The sequence below is a fragment of the Chiroxiphia lanceolata genome, chromosome 1, assembly GCF_009829145.1.
Source record: "Chiroxiphia lanceolata isolate bChiLan1 chromosome 1, bChiLan1.pri, whole genome shotgun sequence".
Classification (NCBI taxonomy): domain Eukaryota; kingdom Metazoa; phylum Chordata; class Aves; order Passeriformes; family Pipridae; genus Chiroxiphia; species Chiroxiphia lanceolata.
In genome coordinates, this window is record NC_045637.1 from 91589003 (window position 1) to 91615329 (window position 26327).

At 42.4% G+C, this 26327-nt stretch overlaps 1 protein-coding gene across 6 annotated transcripts in view; it reads left to right on the forward strand.

Moving 5' to 3' along the window:
- ATXN1 (ataxin 1) overlaps nucleotides 1-26327 on the forward strand; it is a 164721-nt gene that overhangs the window by 87879 nt on the left and 50515 nt on the right. Inside the window, exon 2 of one of the 6 annotated variants that reach the window (XM_032703504.1) lies at nucleotides 24641-24766. The exons of 4 other annotated variants lie outside the window; for them this stretch is intronic. The gene's annotated coding sequence lies outside the window, so the exon portion shown is untranslated. The remainder of the gene's footprint in view (nucleotides 1-24640; nucleotides 24767-26327) is intronic. One more of the 6 variants, XM_032703523.1, reaches the window with a different exon arrangement.

Genomic DNA, 26327 nt, shown 5'->3' on the forward strand with positions numbered 1-26327 from the left:
GTTGGGTGCACCGTGGATGGATAACCACTCACGCACTCCTGAAATAAATGCAAGCTCACTTGCAGGGTCCTACACGTTTTTCCCCATCCTTGACCCTTTCTTGCTGTTTCTTTCTTCCTTCCAGGCAGAAGGTCTATCCTTATGGGATACGTAGGAACACACATCCTTCCTAATTAGTAAAAAGTGAGGAGTGGGGAACAATGACTGACTTAAGAGTGGCCCTTTAAAGGAGGCTCATTCAGGGTCCAGCTGGTATTGAAATCATCAGTTCTTGGGGAGAATGCCTCACCTTTCATGTGTCTCCCACCAAAATCAAGAAGGGGAAATGCACTCCCGTTCATCCCCAGGAGTAAAACTGCCCTGGTGTGTCTAAGCTGCACTGTAGGAAGTCAAAGTGCTGCTGAGGAGAAGGAGCAGGGAAGGTACAAATCAAAGTGGCTCAGACTGCTCTTGCAACCCACAAAAGCAAAGCTACCAATTAATTTATTACAGAAACCTGTGTGGTGCTGCTGTGGCCCAACTCTGGGCAAATCAGTACAAAGAAGAGAGTAATACCATAGCCTGCAGAGTGTTTTCATAGGCTTCTCAAGGGTTTTTTGTTTGTTTTCATTTGGTTTAGGGTTTTTTTACTTGATTTGCTGTCCCTACCTAAGCATAGTTAAAGTTCTTACTGTCAAGACAATCCTCTCCTTGCTCTGGATCACTGGGAAGTTATGCAGTGACTTCTCATTTGCTTCTGGAGTGATGACACAGGCAGTGTTGTAGCATGAGGATATTTTTGAAGCCTGAGTGTGGGCATACAATTGTTGGAGTCAAGGGGTTTTTATTATAGAATTTGAGCCATGCTGCTTCATTAACAAGAGATTTGCCTTTGTCCCCCTTAAAATGAGGACAGTAACTGAAGGCTGTATAATGCTTGGTGCCTTGTGAATAATGGAGATTGCACAGCTAAAAGTGTATTTGCTGAAGTCCTTTTAAAATGCCTTGCTTTTGTGCCGTTCATATAGTTCCCTGTCCAGACTCGCATGAATCTGTACCTTCTTTACCCCTCTTAAATGCTCAGTGGATGTGAAAAACCTTCCTCTGTGTGGCAGTGGAGATGCCAATGCAAGCAAAAAAGATTGATGTGTTCCTTTTCCCATTCATCACAGTTCTTGGAGGTTTTTGTGGAAAACTCACCCCTGAGAACCAAATTAAACCTCCTTCTTCATAACCTACTATGACTAGACTGTGGGATTAAGCCAACCTAAAGTACTGTTTTGGGGAATTTCTGAGAAGTCTGTTGTCCTGAGTGAAACATCTTTTTTACTCTGCTTCCCGTTCTGTAGAAAGCATATTCCTCACACCAGCGCTGCCATGCTCGTCAGTTCAGCAAATGTTTCCTTGGCATTACACTTGCTGTTTTTGAACCACAAAATACTTTTAGGTAAAGTTATCATAATATAAACTGAAAATTGACAGGCTGAATAGCTGTGGTTAGTATGTGCTATAGTGGTGATGACATGGGAAAATATGTTGTTTTTCTCCAGATGACTGTTTGAGGTTAGTTCTAGACCATTTTGTTTGTGATGTGCCAGCTAAAATTATGAGAGCATGGCTTTGAAGTAAGCAGGTTAATTTGATTTTTTTTTTTTTTCCCCCAACCTGATAAAGGCTCATTGTCAAAGAATGGCCGTTATTGTTGTTTTGGGAATTAAAAAGTACAGAACCAACCATTAAAAGGAGTAAAAGGTTAAAAGGACTGAATTCCCACTTCCAAGAAGTTCATCTCGCTGCATAATCTAACCAAAGGTGTCTCACTCACAGTTCTAGCGAGGGCACAGCATGGACTGCAGGGCAATAACCGACAGAGTTCAGAAGCCTCTTCTTCAGCAGAAAATGGTAGTATGAAAAGGAGATGGGTAGCAGCAAGGAAAGCCAGTACCTTCTGCTGGTGGCAGAAACAGTATTTCATAGAACTATTCCTTATGTATCTTTCTGATATGAGCAGAGTGGTACAGCGTCCTGCCAGGATGGCAGCTCAGCAGAGCCATGGGTGACATCTCACACATTTCATCAGTATGGGGCAATGTACATGCACCACAAAGTGTCACAGTGCTAAGTCAAGCAGACAGTGCTCTAAAGGACCACAGAAATATGTACCCTTATAGAAGTAAAAAAAAGGAGGCATTAGGTAGGAGGTGATGTTTGATGTCTTCATATCTAATGAGAAAAACAAAGGTGACTCAAATGTCACTTTCTTCCCAAACAGAACTCTTTTTGGTGTGGGCTGCCAGTCAGTTTCAGGAGTGATATGCAAAATATCCAGAATTTGTGTGTGGCTAAATCATAGATTCTTTTTCTTTCATCTGCCTCCATGTTGCTTTGTGCTGCAAGATTGCAGTTGCATGTGAAAGGCTTGACATATTTAATTGAACCTTGAAACATCTCCAGTGAACTGCAGCAGAAAGAGAAGGAGAGGAAGGTAGAAGGATAGCAGAAGATACATTAACCAAACTTACTCTCTGAAGTGAACCACTGCATTTCTGGAGAAGGCCTAACTCTACTCGCTACACCAGTGTATGAGTTTGGTTTAAATTTACTCCAAGGTCTTTGTAGTGTTTGGGCATGGAGAGACAAGTTAGCTGTGGAGGAGCAGCCTTAAAGGTCAGTGTGCTTGCTTTCGTCCCATCTGAAATGCTGGGCTGAAATAAGGCTGTTAGGAGAGTCCACTCAAGTGAGTATTTTTCTGATGTTTCTTTTTTTTCTTTGCTTGTACAGACTAATCTCAACTCTTTTTGGGGTGTGGGGAAGACTGGGGAGTGGAGCGTGTTTGCTGACATCTCCCCTGCCCCTGAGTTGAGGAGCCTCTGAAGCTTCTTGAAAGTTAGACCATGCTGACTTCTGTGTGGTCCCCTTTAGCCCCAGGAAACACTAAGGGTGTACAGTATGGATGGCTTGTTTCTAAAACACTGTCAAAGAGCCAGAGGAAGAGACAATCTTCTAATGCCAATATTCTCCTAATTCGGCCGGTCTTCTAATGACTCCTGAAGGCACCATTCCTTTTCTCAGCAATTCTTTTTTCACTCCTTTGTGTACCTCATGTCAGTACAGCCAGTACTCTTGAGTAGTTTAATTTTAATGCCCTAACCCAGAAAAGCTCCCATTTTCCCTACTTCTGATGCAAATACTTGAACCTGTTTCAATTAAAATAATGATACCATATTGATTAATATTGTAATATTGTCTAACCAGTACAGTTGTTTAATAAGGTTAAACATATTGAATATAAATAAAAAGACCAATTTAGTCAAGGACAGTCAGTGGTTATGATCATCCAAATGGTGACCTTTTGGGCTTGGCATTTGTACATCCACATATAAAGGCAGGTGGAACAGCTAGCTACTTTTCTCAGGCAGATATGCTTCAAAGGGTATTTTGAAGTTCACTGCAAGTTAAAAATGCGTTGTAACACATTGTGTATCTGAAATAAAAGGTGATATTTTGGTAGTTCCCTGGATCAGTTTCTGACGTGTATCTTTTTTATGGGGCCTTTCCCCCCACATGTGATTTTTTTCATTCACTGGATGATGGTTCTGTTTATAAGATAGAAGCAAGAAAACAGAGCAGTAGATACAAGGGGATGTTTGTGTCTATGTGTTAAATAGTAAAAACCAAAGTGACTCACCTGTCACTTCCGAAATAGGAATGTTTTTTGTGTAGGCTGCCAGTGTATGGTAGGATGTGGTGGGTTAATGCATCTACTTCACTTGTGCCTTTTATTTCAGTGGCCTCGTGGCCTCGCTCCTAGTCTTCAGGGCAAGCACTTGCATAACAATTTGCATGGATGGGGCCTTTACCTTGAAATTATGCTGTGAGGACATGAACACACACACAGTGGGATGCTGAGCACAGTGGGATTCTGATCCTGACTGGGGCCTCTGGGCACAATGCTGTCATAAATTTTAAGTAATAATAATGCTGTAAAAAGTTAAATAAATGTGCCAAGTTAATTTTATGCTCCCCTCCCCTCAGGCAAATCAGCATAAATTGAATTTTCTAATAATTAGTCCAAGCAGTTATCACCGAATAGATATACCTGATTTCTATGAATTGTGGTAATACATGGGGGACAGATCCTGAAAGGAGCTCGGAGGCTCCCAGACTGACCTGACAATTCCAGTTGTACAGTTACTGTATGACTGCATTTGCCATTAATTGGGTTAGTTGTAAGTTATGTGTGTATTGCCATACAGTTCAGATTTTGGTCACTTACATTTACAGCCTTACAAAATAAGGCACTGAACTCCGTGCACTGGGCTTATTAAACTGTCATAATAAACCATTTTGCAGTTCCAGGCAGCCCTTCCCAAACGTATTGTAGAGCCTATTAACAAACACCTGTCAAGTTCAATTGAAATGTCTAAGTGGTCTGATCTACAGTGTCTGCTGCTGTGCCAGAGAAAGCAGCGCTTGCACAGCGCGCCAGTCGCGTCAAATAGCACACTCAGAGAGGGGGTGTTTGGGAGCTCAAAAGGGGGGCTCCAAGGAGCTCTTGGCTTGCCTTTTGACCTAATGGATTTTGGTAGTAAGTAGTGAGGAAAAAAGAAGGAAAAAATAGGTACATGTAAGGCAAAGAACCTTTCCTTTCCCTGTCACTTGGCTGTGACATCTCTTCAAGATTTTAATTCTCTTTTTTTTTCCTCCATTTTTTCAAGTGAAGATACGGAAGCATAAACAGATCTTTTTCTCTGCTGCTGACTTTAATGAGGGCTGGCCCCTGGCACACATGTGAAAATTGCTTGGCTAGGAAGAATCTAATGTTCTTTGTATCATAGCTTTGGAGATAAAGTCTAAACTCCCAAGTTGCTTCTTTTGACAGGGAGCTACTTGTATGTGCTTGCTTCCAGAGACTGAGCTTACAAAAGAGGAGAGGGGGAAAATTAGCCGAGTAGCATCCCAGAAATGTTTGTGGAGTGTTATTTATTTCGTGGTCAGGGATTTTTTTCCTTCTTTTTGTGTTTTTTTTTTTTTTTTTTTTTTAAACTGGGAATCCAAGGAGGCTCAGCAATCAACGTGTTTGAATGCCAGCCAAGACACTAAACTGGCAGCCATCCATTCTGATATCAGTATGAGTGAAATGTGTACTCAGTAACTGGATTCAGGCCCTTCATAGTTTGCAAGCAAATATTTCTGCTTATGCGGATCAGATAAAAAACCAAAAAAGCTGTGCAGCTTCTCGATCACTTTAGAGAGGAGGGTCTGCACCTTTAAAAGGGGGCATTAACCTTTCTGTGTCCCAGTCAAAGTCCTGTGCCTCATGTCATCATGTTGAAGGCTAGGTTCTATTTCCAAAAGGCATTTGATTATCTCTTTTACTGTTTTAAGTACTAAATCTGCCATGCATAAAAGCTGTAAGTACCTCACACTGGTAATAAGCTAGGTAGGAAAGTGGAGTAAATTGGCATTTTGCAGAAAGGTTGTACAAACCCAATACAAATCAGCTATGATACAGCCAAATTTGCATTTTGTCTTGGGTTTAGCGATGATATGCACAGCATGGCTTTGGCAGGCTTGCCTCTTGGGATGATGCATGCACTGGTGGTATGGCCCTGTAGGGTCAATTTAACAAGCATGATGTTGTGATTTTCCATGCAGTTTCTCAGAACCACCAAGCAATGTGCAGCAATAAATACTGTCAAGGAAATCGATTTTTAAGAGTAAATACATTCAGTAGGAGGAAAAAGTGTTATACAAATCTCTTGCTTTGCCAAAAGAACATTAGCAGTTTTGTTTGGTGCTGCTCAGCTTTCCAAAGTAACTCCCTTCTGCTGTATTACTTTTTTCTTTGTTACTCTTTGCTTTAGGAAATGTCAGGACCTGGAGGTGATATAGAGTTCTTGCTGGCTGAGCGCTCAGATCATTAAAGGAATATACAGAGTGGGGCGACACGTTGCAAGCAGCTGACGGTGCAGTTTCACAGCCTTTGAGTTCATGGAACTAATAGTAGCTCTTAAGACCCGTTGTTTTGCCCAGCTGAGAAGGAAGGTGGGAGCATACTTGAGGTTTTTGATGATACCAATGCTATTTTAGGGAGGACGACATGCAAGTGGACTCTCAGAGCCCTTTGCAGTCTGTTTTATGTTGAAGAGACATGCACGGTTTTTAAGTGTTGCTATAAGGTACCTCTGAAATTACCTTACCTGCCTTTTTCCTCATGTAAGTTTTGTTTCATTTCAGGAATTCATTTCATATGTTAAACTGGGGGGGGGGGAGGAAAAGCCCAACCAAAATCTTAAATCAAATTAATTGGAATTTTTTAGCACCTGCCTTCACATACTGCGTGTTCTATCCAGCCAGCTATTTGAACACAATTTTTTTTATCTTTTCTGCTGTGAAAATAGAACAAATAAAAAATTCTGTACCTGCTTTACTTGTCACAAGAGTGAATTTGCTGCAGCATCCCTTCCCAGTTAATCGGAGCTGTGTGACAGCTCCATCCTGTGGGGTGCTGGGCACCCAGAAGAAGTGCTGGGTGTTTTCATTTCCTGTGCCATGACCCTGCATCCCTTGAAGTGAATGAAATGTCAGCTGCTAATCTGCAGTAGGTTTTGGGCTGGAGTACTACAAGGGCTGCTCAAGAGCAGCCTGAGGGAAGTATCTCTCTTTAAGGCAATAGTTAGAGCAGCATCTCTCCTTAAGGCAAGGTTTAAGCAGGAGTTCAGTACGTTTTTGACAAAGCACCTGGTAGAAGGCTGTCCCGAATTCAAGCACAACCTTAAGTACTCTCTTCCTGTGACCTCAGTGCTCAGTTAGTTTGCCTTACAGAAGCAGAAAGGAGTTTGGCTGCTTTCAAATGAAGTCTGCCAAAAAAAAAAGCACAACCAAAAAAACCAACAGCCCAGCAATCATCTTCTTTTTTTTTTTTTTTCCCTTGCCTTCTCTATAAATAGTCAAAACGTTTTTCAGAGCAAGTTTAGTTAATGTTTTACAGTGGTGAGTGAACATTGTGATGCGCCACTACGTTTCGTGCTCCTGAATCTCCTAAGATTCTTGAGTGTAATTTAATTTGGGTTTTTAAATTAGAGGAAAAAAGAGTGCTGTGAAGTCATTTCTGAATTTTGTCATTGACTTCATGAAGAGTCCTTTGAGTGCATTTGGGAACAGTTTGGCTTCACTGAATGCAAGTTAAAAGTTTTCCTTTCCTATCCTTTCCACACAAACAATCACATCATTCTTGAAATTAATGCTCCTTTTGCTGTCCACATGCAACAAATTATGCGAACATCTGTGTAAGTTGCAACATTCAAGAGACAAATTCTTGGTAGCAGGCTGCAGAGCCTGTCTTTCATACCCTTGTCTGCCGAGGGTCTGTGCACAGCCATCAGCTTTGTTCTCGCACCACACACTGTCGGTTTCATGTTCCACCACTTCGCTACTAATTACAACTAGTAGGGTTTTGTCTTTTTGGTTTTGGGCTTTTTTTCCCTTCCTCTTTTTCAAGCACCAAATGCATAGTTTCATTTTGGCATCTGGTTTTATCAAGCAAATGGTATCAGACTCATGTGGGATTTTGTGAGTCATTACCAGAAATACTGCAGCGGGTGGACTAACCCTTCAAAGAGTATTTCCGGGGTGGTAAGGTGCAGAGAAAATAGGGTCGTGCCTTTGATTTTTTTTGCATGCACCCTTGAGAATACCCTCCACAAGGGTGATACCCTTGTTCTGTCGGCAGCTCTCTGCTGTTTTCTACTGACACCAGAAGGAAGATGAGTGATGCTTCTCAGTCTCCCTGCAAACAGAGTATTTCTCACGGCTGTCCCTGTGCGACAGGATACTGTAACACAAAACACACGTGTTTTGATTGCAGGGCTGTGTGACACAAGCCTGTGGTGTGAGAAACCAGGGCAGCAGCACTTGCAGAGGCTCCCAGAAGAGCACATTTAGTTGTCTGTGCTTTAGGTGTCAAGGCTTTCAAATTAGCATCGGCAGCTTGTAGCTGGGTTTATTTCAGTTTCAGATATCAACGCTTCTTCCTAAAGTGTTACCACCTCTCCACCTACAAAATGCAGTCCTGTTTCCACCCCAAACCTTGTTGGAGAACACCTTCTCTAAAGTAAATCAAACCCAAATGCTGTCTCCTCACTTTTAATGGCATGGCCCAGCCCCCTATATCTGGGCTCTTGCCATCAGCCTGGTCTCACAGGAGCAACACATCTTCCCAGTAACAGCCCATTAGTGGGACACTTGTAGGGATGTTTGTTGGTCTCATCACATGTGCAGACTTCTCCTCAAGGAAACGATTCAGGAATAACATGCAAGACTTTCTTAGAGTGCTGCTGCCTTCCTGACAGAATTACAGGTCTTCAGAGGCCAGCACTAGGAGATGCAGCTCTGAGCCTGTGCTGCCGGGACCCAAAGCACGCGGGTTTGTATTTGCACATCCCACTGCCAATGTGTTTTCTCTCTGACAAGAGACTGAGGAGGTATACACGTTTGATCTTGTGTGCTTCATCCAAGATTTAGCAGGGAAGTTTCTTACCAGAAACACATTTGTTTTGGGTAGAGGCTTTCCTGTTAAGTCCTATAGTGTCATACTGTCCTGTGTAGTAAAAAAAATATTTTCCATTCCAAGAAATAACCAAATCAATGTTTTGAGAATGTTTTGATGAAATTGGAGTGGAGGTGAAGAGTAGGTGCAACAGAGACCCCTCTCTTGCCACTGTCCAGTTAATGTTTCTAATGAAGTGTAGTGCAGTGCTCTGATCCCAGCAGAAACCTGCTTCGATGAGTGATGATTTATTTGGTCTAATGATCTCTTAAGCATAATTTATGACAAATAAATATGCAATGACTTTTCCTAGTTATTCCTATTTTTGACTGCTTTTTCTGTTTCCTCAGTTTGGGAATGTCAAAGAAAAACAAGTAGTGGTGTCATTTCTGGCCAGCTCACAGAGCCTGGGGGAGCTATGGTGGGAGCAGGGTATGGGGGTGCTCTCCAGGCTTCCTACATGTATCCAGAGTGCAGCTTCCTCGCCCAAAAGTCACTCAGGTGGGTACAGCCCCTCGTCTAGTCTCTCTGGACAGAGCTGTGCTGAAGGCTGCAGAGCTATGTGTAAGGAGTGACTTGGCTCTCAGTGGTGGAGATGAGCCAGGGCAGAGCAGCTGTCCAGCATCTCAGCTACCTCCTCCTGAGCAAAGTGGGCAGTTTGCAGCCCTTTGCCTGGCACATGTGCATGCCCATAGAGAGATTATTTGGTAAGGTTACAGAGTATCTAATTGTGCTATACTGCAGTCCCCATGAAGCATCAAGAGCTGTAGCTGTAGGTCCAAACCAAAGTAAGAGAAGGAGGCATCCCTTGTGGTGGATTCCCTCCTCCGTGCATGGGCAGACATCATCCCACGCACAACCCTCGCGTGTGCACCATGTCAAGCAGTTTCTTGGTGTATCAAGGAAAGACCAGTCTCTCTTACCACTAAACCACCTCTGTAGCTCCTTCCAGAGCCAGGTCACTTGTGCTGTGGGAAGGGTGGGACGGGACAACAGGGCATATCCTGTTGCAGCGTGCAGAGGAAGCACAGAAAATACGCTTTGTACCTGTCTCCCGTTCCTGCATGCACCACAAGAGGAACCGAGATGTGGCATGAGGTACAGAAGGAGCATCTACTCGTGCTGCTGGAGCTTGATGGCTTTGTCTGCCTCACCAAGTCAAGTTTCTGTGCAGCTGCACCCAGGGGCAGTGTCTAGGCAGCAGCTCTGGCATTTCTTCCCTGCCTTGATGCGAGTGGCAGCAAGATGTGACTGAAGCCTGCTGGAGCTCCTGTGGGTGAGGAGGTGGTGGTGATCCCCTGCATGCCTGTGGGTGGGCTGTGCATAAGATTTGAGAATGGTGTTTGTAAACTGAAGACTGATGGGATGAGTTCTCCAGTGTCATCCTGACTGTGGAGAGAGCGCGCACCAAGTCCTGTGAGCACCAGCTCTGAGAATGCGGTATGGCAGAGAAGTGGTGGCACACATGGTCACTGTGCCAGTGGGGCTTGCAACAGGAGAAGTTTTGAAATTACAGCAATGGTAACGGCTCACCTGATGTAGCAAATTGTGGCTTCTTCAGGATGCTGTAGGTAGGGCAGGGCCAGGTGTCATCCTGGTCCTGGAGGAAACTAGACCTTTGTGAAGGAGTGTGCTATACCTTGTTGCTATATAAGGCTTATGTAGAACTTCCATAAATATATTTCTGGATTTCCCTGGGCATACTTTCCTTCCCCCTCCCTTTCCTACCTAGAAGTTGAACCTGCTTGGAATCCGAGACTTTTTTTTAGAGAATAAAGTACTAAGAATGACAGTAATTTTTTTTTCCTGTGTTCTGAGAATTCAGTGCCTCTGGTGGCTCAGTTCAGGACATAGTACAGTGTCTGAAACCGTGTGAATTCAGATGTGGCAGTACCAGCCTTTCCCCCTCACAGGTACAGACTAACTGCATGTTGTGTATATACCCTAGACCTGGTTTGTTCCATTTTTCTTAATCCAAAGCATAGACGTGATCCTGCATGCTCACAAGGAAAGCACATACATGCATACACTTACTTGGCATGTCCCGATTAGAAACAGGGAAGCCCCAGAGCAGTGAACCTCTTCATTGACTCCAACAGCACTCCTTTCCAGAGCCAGGAGCTTCTTTAGTCGGCTCCAAGGAGAACATCTCTGGGTCTTGCAGCATGACATTCCAGGTCCCTGATGCAGAACAGCATTTTAAGTACAGGCAGACATGTGTTGTCATGTTGCCTTTTGAGTCGGTGCCCTGTTGTAGGGTGGAATATTGCCGCTGTGTTTGAATATTATTCTTAACAGGGTAGTCAGTTGCTTCGTGCTCAGATGCTCAAATGCACATGCGAAAGATTTGCAGAGGCAGGTGGTAGCCTGTATTTTCTTCCGTTTGCAGTTTTTAAATAAAAAAAAATCTTTTCAAGTTCTACACTGTCAAGAATGTGGGTGTCTGGCTGAATGAAAGAAAAATAAACTAAACTTGCATAATAAATACACTAGTAAATTTGCAATTTCCCTAAACTCTTAGCGTAAATACACCACTTTGGGGGGTTGGTTTGCTTGGTTGCTTATCCAAGGAAGAAGAGCAGCTTTTGAAGATTGTTTCCCAGAATGTCTTTCCTTACTATAATTATGTTAATTACTAGCACTGTACATACTCCAGTCACAGCATAAAGTGCTACTTTCTGACAAAGTCAGATCTGCTTTCTTTTACATCACATCATATGTCAAGTATGGAACAAGACTCCAAAGGTCTTGAGAATGTCTGTGGGTGAGGTTTTTAAAAATTTATTATTTATTTAATGATGCTATTTTTTTTGCTTTTTCAGCATTTTACAAGTTGACTGCCTAGAGGTAGGCACCTGGGTTTGTATTTAGGGACTGAAGTAAGTGGGATGGCTTTCAAAGGTCCTGCGTACCTGCAGCTCTTAGAATAAATTAAAGGCAGATGTTCTTTTTGGCAAGTTTGGCAGAAACAAGTAGGAGATGCTGGGTGCCCAGCACCTTTGAAAAACTAGCAGCTTATTCAGATGCCTAAAGATGGAATTAGGCATTTATATTTCGGTACCCAAGTTGGAAAGGTCTTGGCCCTGTAATTATAACAATCACTGTCCCCTCTGTCCTGAAGTGCTGTAGCAGAGATTCATCCAAGAAGCCGGAGGTTAGCATGTGGGAGTGAGCAGGGACAAAGTATGTGTCTCACTGCAGTGGAAGCAAGCTCGGCTGCTTGCCTTATAGCACATGCAAATGAGGGTCAGATGGCTTGACAGTTGGTTATGAAACTAAGTAGAAATTATGCAAAATGAGATTGATTTTGCACATATTTTTAGGTTTTGTCTTTTAGGAGCTTGAATCTTTAATTAAAATACCGAAGAGGAAAGAAGTACAGGCGGCAACTGTTATGTTTCACATTTATACTGGATGTAAAGTAATAGCCTGCTATGCTCTTTTTAGGGATCATTTTTATCCCATTGCAACTGAGAATATAAAGCCATCTTACAACTTGCCAGAAGTGACACCTGCTTTCATACTTCCTAATAATTACTTTAGCTTTGACAGAAAGTACTTGGCAGGGTACATACAAATTATGACTTGCTGCAGGGTACAAATAATGTCATAATGACTTTAGGAGTTTCTTTTTATGCTCAGGATATTTGCATGTACATGTTTTGTTGGTATGAAGTGAGTGACTAGAGCAGAGTTTTGGGTGTTGTCTTTAACTTCTAAATAAAAATGTGTATTGAATAGTGTAAGCTTACCAATAGACTAGAAGAGGGAAATAGGTTTTCAGTGGCTATTTCAGCAGGTTTTTTTCTTTTTCAATTCTCTGTTGTGAAAATGGCCTAGATATTTGCAGGAAATAAAATTACTTCTAGTGCTAAATAGTCACAGTTGTGTTGCTAGAGGAAAGAACTTGCCTGTGGGTTAAGTGGCATCAACGTGGAAAGACTTCTCTCCCCTCTTCCCTGCTTTGCAGTAGATGAATGTTCATTTTTAAAGTGCGTTTGGATGTTGTATGCACTCTTATGCAGTTTATTTGAATTCTTACTGCAATTAAGTAGAACTTAAAGTCATGTGAAGTCATGTCTGTCTGAAAAATTGAAGTCTTTATTGTATATCTGATCCCAAACTGTAGATAGATAGTTCCTCTTCTGCAATGGTTGGTAGTTACTGAATAGCCTTTAAAGTATTTGGGGTTAAATGCATTGAAGTGTATATTCTATATAAAAGCCCATATTGGGAGAAGGTAACAGATGCACAGAAGTCAGTGGTATACTTGCCCAAATCAGTCCCAGAGCTCTGATGGAGCAAAGATGCACTTCTGCATCAGGATGGCAGGTGTTTTACCCTGGGCCCCAAAGGAAATTCTTCCTTCTCTGCATTGTTTTGGTCTTCATAAGCAAGATGAAGTTCTAAAATCATAAGAAATGGTTAATTAGATTTCACTGTTCATATCTGCAACCTGTCTCCCTGAATAGTTCTTATAGAAAAAGGAGGCAAAGGAGAGAGCAAGGCATGGGTACAGGTTACTTTTCAGCAGCTCACTGAACTGTTCCTTGAAGGCAAGACAAACAATTTTGGAAAACCAGAACATGACATTTTAATGTGAGCTTCCTTAAGGAACTGGAAGAGGAAGACATCGATAAATACACTACTTTTGCAAAGCAGAATGAGCAATTGTAGAAAGCAGTTGGGAGTCAGGCAGTTTCTTATCTGAAAAAAAAAAATTACAGTGTGTTACTTTTCCACCTCTGTTAGGCCTTTTGTATCCTGCCTGAAAAAAGTTAAGCTCTTTCCATAAAAAGAATGAATTTGGAAAATGTCTTGTGTGTTTCTGTGTGTGTGCATATTAGTCCGTGTCTTTTATCAGACAGCGCTTTAAGAGCTACAAAGTTCATATGTATGAGGGTCTTTCATTACCAGAAAGACTTTGGCAAATTGCAGGGGATTCAGACAGCTGCAACAAAAGTGATTAATGGACTAGACGGGAGAAGAAGGATTAAGAACTAAATACATAGAGTTTATCTGAAGGAGAGGCAAAGAGAGTGAAGGAACAGGGTGATGTTAGAACTACTAGTGCTGCACCTGAGGGGTTATAAATATCTGAATTTGAGGAATTGTTTTGGGTGGTCCAAGCAGTATGGCTAGGAGGAACAGGATAAATTTTAGTGCAGAAAACGTAGGCTGAAATCCAGAAACACTTCCAGCCAGTAAGATCTATTACACTGTGGAATAGTCCCCAGTGGGAAGGGGTGGAAGCCACATCACTCTAATCATTTGATGTACACCGAACAAAGGCAGAGCTCTCTAATATGGCACAGGAGAGGTTCTGTGTTGGGCAAGGGTCTGAGTATCACCTTTGAGACATGTCTCCTTCCTCCCTGTGCTATCTGGGGGTGGTGCCAACAGTGACCATGTCTGGAAATCACAGGGGGATTTCTAAGAACGCTGTATTTTAGCATATATTTGAATAGGGATTTCCGTGCAGAAACACAAAAATCCCTCTCTGTTCAGCTTTCTGCCCTGCAGCTGTCTCTGCTTGTTGTACTGAACCCCAAAAAAACTAACAAAAGAGAACAGAAGTTGCTTTACTGTAAAACTACCTAGTGATAAACTTTTTTAAACTTCACTTGGAACAGGCTCATCAGGCTGTTCTCCAAGGCTGAGGAAGAGCTGTTGGCAAGCTGCATAGAGCCATTACAAGTGAGAATGACTGAGCAGAACAGGCCTGTTTTACTCATTCACTTTTCTGCTGTATCCAAGCAAGTCATAAGTTCTTAAATTCCATTTTTCATGTAGGGGCTTGGTCTCCATAGTTATGTCTCTTGTTTTTTTGATCACAAAGTTAATTTTCCAGTGCATGGCCAGAAAGCTACAATGTGTATGATGAAAACTAGGTGTTGGGTTTTTTTTTTAATAAGCCTACGGAGTTTTTTCTGTCACTTATGCTTGCAGCACCATATCCTCCACAGTTTTTACTTGCTCCTCCCCAGACTGCTGTGACAGTGGGGCTTTGTATTGCTGATTCTTTACTCTCTTCGCCACTCCATGGATAATCTAAGGAGAAAAACCTTTCACTTCCTTCAGATCAAGTCCCTGCTATGAAATTTTAGAGAGAGAGAAGTCTACTGCTGAAATGGCTGTTCATCTGAAGCTTGCACAGATTGCATCTTCAGATGCTCTGTATTGAGCAGGTAGGGGAACGGGTGCACACTCCTGCGTGGTGTTCCCGATGCAGAACTCTGCTGTGGCATCGGGAACGAGGCTGTCAGCATCCTGCATCTGTAGCTGCCTGGTGCTTCAGTACTGTGTGTTCCCTTTCTGAGAACTCCATGAGGGAGGAAGAGGAATTATGTGGCTTCATACAGGCTTATATGTTACAGCTGGCTTTTGTACTTTTCTGAGTCTCAGAAAAGCAAGGTTAATGATTTCCCACTGCCACCTAAGTTCCAGAACACGGATGGGGTTCAAGAGAGAAATATATATCAAGGTGTTGTCAAGATATTTATTTCCTTGACAGGAAGCTTTGATCCTGCAAACTATATTCTATTACAATGGCTTTAATTTCTCCTATACTAAGTGACTGATGCAGACTATATTTAATCAATTTGTGTGATGGATGTTGGCGAACCACCGTAACAGTTGGTCACTGTGCACATCATCTGCTGCTGCTGGCTGGTTGGCTGCTTTCAACAACCCAAAAATAGGGTTTAGCTTGCAAATCAAGATTTTAAAGGTTTATTTTGTCACTTAGTAATACACTGGGCTTTGGTTGCCTGACTTACTCATTTTTTTGTCAGCGTTTATCAACACTGAGTAATGCCTACAAATAATGAACCATGCCTCTGCTTGTTAATGTGCTTTTGTTGTTTTCATTGTTTGTAAGCCTGTTTCAAAGGAGCAGTCGGGGTCATCTCCCAGACAGCATTGTATCTTCCTAAATGTGTGCTTGTAGAAAACAAAGATGGTTCAAAAATGGTTGTGAACCTTTTGAATTAAAGCCCATGTTCCAGATCTGCAAGGAAAGTAGTGATTTTTTTTACCATGTTTGTGAAGTGTTCTTTGCTTCTTGTTTATTTTTTTAATTTCATAGTATGATCAAGAAGCAGCTGAATCACAGCAGTGGTAAAGAAGGATAGAAACAGGAGCTATGTTTTTGCTAAGTCCTGTAGAATTCAACAAAAACTGTGATCCTCCTTATATTATCTTGAGTTTTTCTGTAAACAGACCTGCTAGACTCAGATTCTGAGATATTTTTTAAGTGGACCTGCCTGTCATTAGAGTTAGATCTCAAAAGAATTCTGCTGGTTTTGGCTGGAATAGAGTTAATTTTCTTCACAGTAGCTCATATGGAGTTATGTTTCAGATTTGTCCTGAGAACAGGGTTGATAACACAGGGATGTTTTCATTACTGCTGAGCAGAGCTTACACACCGTCAAGGCCTTTTCTGCTCCTCACACCATCCCACTGGTGAGTGGGCTAGGGTTGCCCAAGTAGCTGGGAGGTGACACAGCCAGGAGAGCTGTCTCCAACTTACTCAAGGGATATTCCAGATGATGTGGTTCATAGTCAGCAATAAAGCTAGGGGAAGAAGAAGGAAGAGGAGGACATTCAGAGCGTGGTGGCTTTTGTCTTCCCAAGTCACTGTTACGTGTGATGAAGCCCTGCTTTCCTGGCTGAACACCTGCATGCTGATGGTGGTGAATGAGTTCCTTTTTTGCTTTGCTTGTGTGTGTGGCTTTTGTTTTAGCTATAAACTGTCTTTATCTCAATCCACAAGTTTTCTCACTTTTATCCTTCCAATTTTCTTTCCTATCCATGGGGGGGGGAAGTGAGTGAGCAGCTGCATGATGCTTAGTTGCCAGCTGGGGTTAAACCATGACAGAATAGTCTATGAAATGCCTGTCTTCCCCATCCTTTGGTGAACTAATTTTAACCTAATGACTCAATTGCAGTGCTGCCTTCCTCAGCAGCCATTTCTGTGGCACATGCCTAACTTTCTCTTTGGAAGCCAGCCTGTTTGTCTCTTAAAAAGTGAATTTTTTAGGGTATGGCAATATTTTATTTGCTCAGTGAAACTAATTCCTCAGGTGGAGAAATTAGTTAACTGGAAAGAGTGGTTCTGGAAGGTTGTAGGGTAGTAGCTACTTGCTTGTGCTGCTCTTCTCGCTCCTTTAGTGCCACTTTCTTCTTTCTAAGGAATTAGATCAGGATTTTGGCATTCGGCATTGCTGACAGCAGAACTGGAAGGCCAAATCCTGATTTTTTCCCATTTCATGGCTAAACAGAGAGTCTTCTCCTCCTCCAGAGAGGGAGTGAGAAGTGAAATGCTCACTCTCACCAGCTGTCTTGGCTGTGTGGGCACAGTTCAGCAGGGATCTTCTGCTGGTATGACTGCTTGGACTGGCAGCTGAGAAGGCTCCACTTGGCCCTGGCCAGGACCAGAAGACTTTGTATTTCCAGGCTCCCTATGGCTCTCTGCTGAAGCCTTCCTATACATGCACATTGCCTGGGACTGCCTCTGTCTATTGTCTGTGGAGGTATGGGACTGTATAGAAGTAGAGAGCAACTCCTTCACCAGTATAACTCATCCCGTTTAGTTTAGGGATTTGAGTCCTGGTCCTTCCAAGGGATTTGTGTGGACAGGTTTGGTCTTGCGCCTGCCCAGCAGTACAGCATCAGTTTGGTGAACGGGGACTTTTCAGAAGCTAAGGCAGACTGAAAGAGGATGCAATTTCTTACAGAACAGTGAAGAGGAGAGAGAGTTTACCTTTAAATTTTGATAGAGGAACGGGGTTGTGCTTGGCTCCTCTCCCTGAAATACCTTGGTCTCCAGAGTTGTCAGTGTGACATAGCTCTCAGCGGAAAGTTACTTAAAATAGAGAGGAATAAAGGAGCGAGAAAGATGCTTGGAGAAAAATTGCTTATGTTTTGCTAACAAACCATAATATGCAAAGTATTGCTTTAGAGATCAGGGTAAGCACGAGAAAAATTGCAGCAGGTCAGCAGAATATTCAGAGATTCCCTTGCAGATCTAAGAGGCAGAGGAAGTGAGCAACAGACAACTCAGAGCTCAGCCTGACATTTGTAGACCGTGTATCGGTGGGTCTGGGTTGTAACTGTAAACGTAAATGGGACACCGATACGGATGAGGTGGCACTAAGTGTAGAGCAAATCAGCTTCTCACGGCAGCAGCTCCCTTTAGGGCTCATCAGGTGTGCCAAGTGTGAGACAAGCATCTTGGATGAGATATAAATGATTCAGCAGTAACTGTATTTCAAGAGTAAAGAGCAGGCACCAAAAGGTTATAGGAGAATTGGGCAGAAATGTAAGAAGATGAGGGATGATCATGAGGGATAGAATCATGCAACAGATAGAACCCACTCACCAGTCTTGAAATGAATAAAAACACGTGTTTCTGTGTATCATAAACAATCTTTGCCTTTTACACGTGCACACATTAACACATCTGTAATTACCAGCAGACTCACCTCAAAGAAGACGGTGTTACTCTTACTTTGCCATCACATTTAGATATTCCTCTTTGTGAGAAGAGCTGAGAAGTTCTTCTGCATTTCCTGGCACAACTGCGTACTGAAGACTGCTTTAACCAGTCTTCCTATCCTTTCACCTTCCAAACTGGGATTTCTGTGCACGCTTGGGGACAGACTTCTTTCCCTGTCTGAAAGACTTTTCTGATAGAAAAGTTTGCACGTGTTCTTATGTAAGAGTTGTATGTGTGCTGGAAGAATTGTCAAATCTGAAAATTACACTTTCTTTTCATCTTTTTCATTGAGTTTCAGAATTAATTTCTAAAGCTTCAGTGCACATTGGAAAGTTGTTAAAATAAAAAGTTTAAAAATTGTGGATTTCAGATGTGGTTTTCCTTGTTTTTTTCTTTTTGCCTTAAAACAATTGAAAAAAAACAACTGCATCATATTTTTCTGTAGGAAAGAGAATAATTCAGTTCCTGTATTTACTTCCAGGAAAGAAACAAATGCTTTTGAACATTGCACATGCAGTTCCTTTTTTCTTAGTGAGAGGGGGCTTTTTCAAGCATTTAAAAAGCTAGAGGTGAAATGATTAATGTAGGCACTATCTTGTAGCTGTGACATCAGCAGGTCTCCACTCCCCTTTTAGTATCACTAGGAGCTTGTTTGATGCAATATGAAGAGAAAAGTAGAATTGTGCTAGTGATTTTCATAAGAAAGTAGATGATCTTTGTAGTTCATCCCAGCTCAGTCCTGCCTGAGTTCAGCAGCAGCAGAAATCAGCAGAGTTTGGTGTCTGTTCCTTTCTGGGCTTGATCCTGGGTCTGTTTCCAGATGGTTTATGCTGGTCTGAGTATTACTGGAGTTGCTTCTCAATATGGAAGGGGAAGGACGAGGAGCATGCCCACCTTCATTCTCCTCAAAGTGAGGAGAAATGTCAGGCTTTTGGTATATTGTGATAGACTAAGCCAGACCAGCATCTCTGGTTTCCCACCTGTGACAGCACAGCAAAAAAGAGTAATAAAAAATCTGTCTCGATCTGTTCTTTCATAGGAGCACAGTCTGCAGCCTTCAGATAAAAAAAGAAAAAAAAAAAAATACCTGGTTGAACAGAGCCAGTGCCAGCGTGACCTATCCACGTGGTTGGGAAAAGTGCCTCAGGACTGAGAGGAGGGAGCATGACTGGAGTTTAAAATCTTTTATCTTTGGCTCAAATGCAAACTGAGTAATCTTCATGGTTTGGCCGCCTGTGCATGTGTGGTGGAGCAGGGAGGGTGGAAATTTCTGTGTTTAATGGAGCTGCTTGGGAGACATCTATTTGTTTGCTGCACAACAGAGGGTTGGTGCCTGGTGCTGTGTGTGCAGCCCTGCATGGTGGTATCGAGCTGGCGCCACTGCCCTGTGCACCCTTCTGTTGCATGGCCTTTTGTGGTAGACTGGGAAAGGGAGCAGGGAGAAGATGTGTGCAAATCCACATCTGTTTCGAAACAAACCCCACTATTCGATTGCATTTCCTAACAGGTTGTATTCTGGGCAGTTTTATATTGCATGATGTGGAGATAGTGTTTCCTTCAGGCGTGTTGGACTGAGTTGCACTCTTCCCCTTTGTGCAGTGTTGCTGGTTTGTTAGCTGCAGATTAGAGACAAAAGCTTTTACAATTAGTTTTTTAATGGGAGAGAAGAGGAGTGACATTGTGACCCGCTAACAAATGTGGCTGAGATCGTCTGGATTTCAGCCCACACTGGGGAGAGTGAGGTCCTGTTTCCTGGGGATTAGTCCAGAAAACCACCCCTTGTTATCAGTTCTCACCATTTCACAAGCCCAAGTGAGAATATTCTGGTGTTTCCAGGTATTCAAGAAGCGTATGCCTTCCAGTTGTCCAACTAAAAAAAATTCCAGATAGTGCGGGGATCGTTTCAGAGTCTGCTGAAGCTGAGATTTCCTAAGCGCAGTATTTACAAGCCCTCCTGCTAGGGAAGTGGAGGAAGGAGCTTCTTTCCAAGAAAAATGTAGGCTGGGTAATCTGACATCACTCAGAGTCACATCACCCTACACCCACCAGAATTCAAAGATAGAATGGAAATGGCATAATCTGTTCTCACGGTAACACTAATAGTACTGCTCCCGCAGTTCATTGTGCGTTGTCCCCACCCGCCATAGCCACAATTAACATTTCTTGCAGTGACTTTGAAAAGTGTTGCCATAACAAGGTTGCTGATCAGCAACTACAAAAATCTTAACAAGGTACCTAATGGAGCTTTTTGTTTCCATTATTTCTGCTTAATATATTCTGAAAAAGTCAGGAGGTTTTAACCTTGCCTTCAGCTCCAGTACCCTGGCATGTTTAATAGAATACCACTTCATTTGTACTGAAGCTAGTGTTCTTTAAAAGGGTTTGGAGACCCCTCTAATGTAGTCAGTCAAATTGGTGCCTGGAGCCAAAGAAAACGTATACCCGAACACATGTTTTTGGTCTTGAGCTAAAAAAAATGCACTTCATGTTGAATAGTCTCCTCCAAGTGCCGCAGTTAATAAGCCATGTTGTGTTTTTACTGGAAAAGTATGCTTCTAGCCAAGCATTCTTTGCATTTTTCCCAGGATTTAGTCATAAAATCACTTTAGACATATTGCAAGTATGAAATGTGTGCGCATCAGATAAAGGGCAGCAATTCTTGTTTTGCTGTAAAACTCCATAGAAACATTTTTATCACCATCAAATGCATTATCCCAAGAAGTCTGGCCCCTTTCTTTACTGTTAACATTTAGCTGTATAAGAATGCTGAACGACAGAGACCATGCTAACAAACTGCTTGGTGATCGAACGGACAACACCATCGCTATGAGTTTGATGCCATCAGAATCCAACTGCTTTTACAGAGTCTTAGGCACAGACATCCAGTGCTAATAGCTGGCCAGCATGCAGATCTGCATCTTCAATCCTGGCTGCCTAATTCTGCATGCATAAAAAAGCAAGAAACCTGAAGACTTTCTGCACTATTTTAAGCATTATTATTTCAAGAAATGGTTTACGCAAGCGAGAAAAGCCTGTAGCACAGTCAGCAGCCTCAGCCCTTTGAGGCTGTTGCATCTTACAACACACTCTCGCAGCCCCCTCTGGCTGATGCTCGCAGCATCGTTCATCCACTCTGGAGCCAGTCCCCATGTCCTGCTGATGGCTGGAGGAAAACATTCCCGGGGGCGAGTGGGGCAGAGGGGAGTGAGATTCCTGGAGGGAACCTCTGCGAAAGTCAGCAGCAGCAACGTTTTAAAAGAACAAGTGTATGCGCGGTTTTATGTATTGGAATAGAGTGATCTAGCTATCAAACATATGTTCACACATACAGAGTATACAGAGTAATGTGTATATACCACCTCAACGAGCCAATCTGTGTTCTGAAGAGAAGAGATATTTAAAGCAGCTCTGCAAACTTTATAGCTCTGGGAGAGACTAGCTGGGCTTGTCTCTGCAGGGACTTGCAGTAAAGCTGGTCTGATCTTCATTTCTTTGTGTATGCAATTTGAGTATCTCTTCATGGGTAGCCATATATATGCTAAGAAACAGGCACGTGGATTAGGAGTACAGATGAAGGGGAAAAGTCCAAGGGACAAAAGAGGGTTACCCAGCCCAAAATCTGACTTGAACCCCATGAAGGTGTCATAGAGCAATGAAATGTGGAAGGAGGTCATCTAAAAGCCATCATACAGGCTAAGAGAGCACTGGGGGCACTGAATCGTCACCATCTCATATCTTCCTTGGGACCAGCATCTTTTTCCTCACTTCCTGTGGCAGGCACCTACCTGCCCAGTTTGAAGAGCAGGCAGGAGCCAGGAGAAAGGCAGGACTGACTATGCTTGGCCTTTGCACAGAGACGTAGAGTGGAAGTAGCAGAGTGACATGTACTTGTTTGGAGTTAGAAAGCCCTGCTGTGCACCAGTTGTGGTGTACGGTGCTCACCACCTGCCCACGGTGAGTCATACTTTTTGACAGATGATTAAAACTTCAGTGCTGTGTTATTCGTTCTTAATCATCTTGGGAAAAGATTAGCAGATAGGTTTGGGGCCTTTTGCAGCTAGCACATTTGTGGGTGAAATTTTTACTACAGTGTAATATGTCAGGGTAAATTTTACAGACGTCTGTGGATCCAGGTTAGATATCACCTGGTGCAGAAGTCTGTGATGGGAAAGTCCACAAAATGTTTTTGAGTGTGCAGTATTCCCATATACAGTGTACAACAGAAATGTTGATCCTAACCCATTCCTTCTGCCATGGGAGCACTCTGTGAAGGAGCTGTCTCTGTGGTTTTCAGTTGGCCAACAAGACTGCTCCCCTCTACTCCTGTCTTCCTGGGAAAAAGCTGTATCCTAAGCCTAGATGCCCTGAAGGGGAAGAGATGGGACACAGGATCATCAGAGAGGAAGCTGGTTCACTGCAGTCATCTCTGCTCCCTGGCATCCTAGCCAGGATGTGTCTGTTGCAGCCTTCTGAAGGAGGGCAGCTCTCCAGGGAACATCTCTTTCTGCTGGCCAGCCTCCACCGACTGGAGCGAAGTACTAGCAGAAGTCAGAATAAGATCTTGAAGGCAAATGTCTCAACAGTAGTGAGAGTAGTTGGATTTTCCTTCACAGGGTGATGCACTGGAGATTCAGTTGCAGGTTTGTGTGTGGTTCACCAGAGATATCACACTGCATTCATTCTGGATCAGACAGGGCTGAGTTTTCTCCATTATAAACAAACTTCTGAATCTCCTTACTAGTTGAGTATCTGAAATATTTGAGCACTTTGCCTTTTTTTTGACTACTTGGCATTTTTCTGCTTGCATGCACTGTAGCAGCTTTCATAGAGGAGGAGCTTTATTTCACCACTATCTTTCTAAATACCCTTTTCTTTTTTTTACTGTACCTAATCAATCTTGCTGTGTTACTAAGAGCAACATCCCTGTCGGCCAGTCAAAAAGCTGGAAGTCTTACATGGCCTGGTGTGTGGCCGGGCACAAAGCTCCTTTTCATGGCTTCGGCTGGCTGCATTATCAGCTGTACCGAGATCACAGTCCTGATAAAATGGTGTTGAAAGCACTGAGAGTTTCAGGCTTTGTGCTCTCTGCTGAAGGGATAATTTTAGAATGTTCTTCCCCTTGATAATAGTAATTTTACAGCAATGTAACTGTTGAATTTTAGAGTTAGATCAGTGTAAATGAAGGCAGAATCAGATAATTTTTTCTGAGGCAAAGAAAACTCTTCATATCAGCAGATATAAATGTATTAAAAAATCCAAATGTGCATACACACACAAAAATCTACATCTTCTTAAGGCAAGACTGTAAATAATTAATATAATAACCTGCTTACAAATTCAATCTAGGTATATGAAGTTAGTCAAGACATTTCAGATTAGTCCTCTTCTTTTTATCTTGTTTTGCTTTCTGTAGCTACATGAATGCAGGTAACTTCCACCTGCCTGAAGAACAAGAAAGCATTTTTCCTTCTGGTTTGAGGGCTGCGTTTTCAAAAGGATCTTATACCTCTCTTCCAGGTTTCCAAGCATGTTTTTCTATGGGGATTTTTGTTCATATTTTTCAGTGTTTCCAAAAAGAAAAATGCGACACCTTATATACACATTCTTAGGGGCAATTTTTGCAGCTCTTTGCAAATAAAGCATTTTGAGGCTTCTTGCAAGGTGATTGTACTAAACAAATGTAGTAAATAATCCTGAAATTGCAATGTGCCTCATTTACACTTGAATGAAATTACTTAGATGTGGGATGTCGCTGGTACAAGTGGCTCCAAGTACGCTGTTCAGTTTTGTGTTCGCTAATACAGGCAGCTTTATCTCTTGCTTGTATAAAAAGCATGACACTTTCAAAAGGATTCAAATCTCACTTGACTCTGCTCTTCTATGGACGATTGAAGTTAGGGACCTAAATAAAGCTGGTCCAATACTCAAAGGTGCTGAACAACTGCATCTTCTGTTTAAGTAACAAGTAGATGCAGCTGCTTGGCACAGATAAAAATCAAGTTTTTTTCAGGTTCCTAAAAATGGATTTAGAAGCCTAATTAAAGTATATGAGGTTAAAAAATGCTGGTCCACACAAAGATCATGTTTGGCAATGAACTGAGTGGGGACACAGATGTGCTCTGATGTTTGTGCAGAGCTACCTGCAGGCCCTTCATGGAGTAGTGCAGGACAGAAAAGGCCTTCAAAATGCTGAATTCACAGAGTTATGGAATTTCATCAGGGAATTTGAGGACCTGCAGTACCCAAAATAATTTTGCCTCTTGCAAACAGAGATTATGAGTTAGAATCCGCAAGTTTGGTCATGGAAGACTAAAAAAGTGAGTTTTGCTTCTCCAGAACGTACTGACTGCCTCTTACAAACACCCTTTTGCATTCTGGCTTGCTTGTGGGTACTGTGGGTCATCTTATCAGAGGTGTACAGAAAGAACATAGCTAGTTCAGCTGTGGTTCAGGTGAAGAAACCAGGTTAAAATTTGGCCTTCTGTACCGAATGGCCATCCTACCTGGATGCAGGATCTAAAAAATCCTTGCCACAGTTTCTCTATTTGTAAAGGCTTAGCAATTTTGCAATAGCTGATTTTTTTTCTTTTCCTTCTTTTTTTTTTTTTCAGTAGATGAAGGTACAGTGATACAGTACCCTAAAACTTCCCTCGCATGGGCAATTCAATGAGTGTCTCAGAAGGCACTATATGTATTTGCATATGAGCTGTGGAAGTAACACGTTTGCCAGAAACAAGGTGAGCCAGCTGTTGTTCTGTCTTCATGATCTAGAAATGTGTTGTTAGATCTGGTAGTGCAATGGCAAAACCTTCTGCTGTGTTGGTGATGTCCACCTAGTTCCCTGCTACTGCCAGAGGCTTGCCCTGGGCTGGGGACTGTTCCATATGCATTAAGGCAAGATCGCTGAGTCCTCCAAAAAGTAAGTTTACATTTACGTTTAAAGGGAATAGAACAGTGATTCCTGTATGCAGCTTGTCAGCCAGCCCTCTGAACTTGTGTTAGATTTATTGCACTTATCTAATCTCTGAGCAAACCCTATGCACCAGTGACAGCAGCATTTAGATGCCATTTGCACAGCAGTGAAGTCTGAGACAACATGACATTTAAATTAGCGTTCTGCTCATTGATAGGTAAGGACAGATGCTGTAGAATGTAGTAAACCCTTCCTGCATCTGCTGCATTGTAGGATTCTGTGTGTAGTGTTGTGATATGGCTAAGGGACCTGTTAAGTCATACCAGATAAATTTGGTTAATAAGCAGTGGCTTAGCCCACCATTCCTTTGGGTGTGTGTCATGTTAGAAAGTATTTCCAGAGGCAGGTCAGCGGGCAAACATCCGGCGAGTGCAGAGATGGACTTCAGGGATGAGTGTATGACACTGATTTCAGGGGAAAGGTCCTCTGAGGATTGTACAACTCATCATGTGCTTAAGAGATTACTGCTATCACCTGTGTGTTTCTGAATAATGGAAGAGAAGTGCTCTTGGTCACGCAGCTGAACAGGTTCTTGAGCACCTACTGCCAGTGTGTTGACATGGGTAAGTTATTCTGGTGGGACTGACATTGACTTATGACCTTGTATTATGGCAGAAGTCTTTTTCCCTCAGTGTTGCCAGAGATAGTGCATATCTCCCTTGGTTTTGCCCTTATTATGTCCTTTTTTGAAATTTGTGCCTGCTCACACAGCTGGGTTTAGACAGGGTATAATGTCCTCAGATCATAGATTATGAGGAAAAAATAAACACAAAGTTGCATACACAGCTTCATTTTAATTTTAGGAGAAGAGTTTGGAAGATCTGAGAGTAAAATTTAGCACAGAATTTTTAGATTAAAAAAAAGTATATATTCTTTGCTTGGCTTGCCTTTGAGCATTTTGTTAAAAGTACTAAAAGAACTCTTTTAATGAAGCATAAAAATTGATTGTTTCTTGCCAGGAGGGATTGTCTTCAATCTTCAGATACTAAAGACTTCGTGAGAACCACAAGAAGAATATCTTCTTGAATCATTTACATTTTTCCCCTTTTGCAGGCTTATGTAACCATGCAGAAAATCTAATAATAAGTGTGCTATTAGTATCCAGTGTGGCACCTTCTGCAAAGTGAGGTGTCATGTTATTACAAATAATGGTGCAGAAATGTTGTAGATGTGGAGAACTTCCGTATGTGGCTTATTTGAGTAATCTTTATCAAAAAAGATCTTGCGCTAATTGAATCCATCTTTGCCTCTGTTTTACTATTCTGTTTTATTGTTCGAGGGAGGAAGAGCCTGGCTGCTTGCTTTTGTTTCTGTGAAGTCTGGCA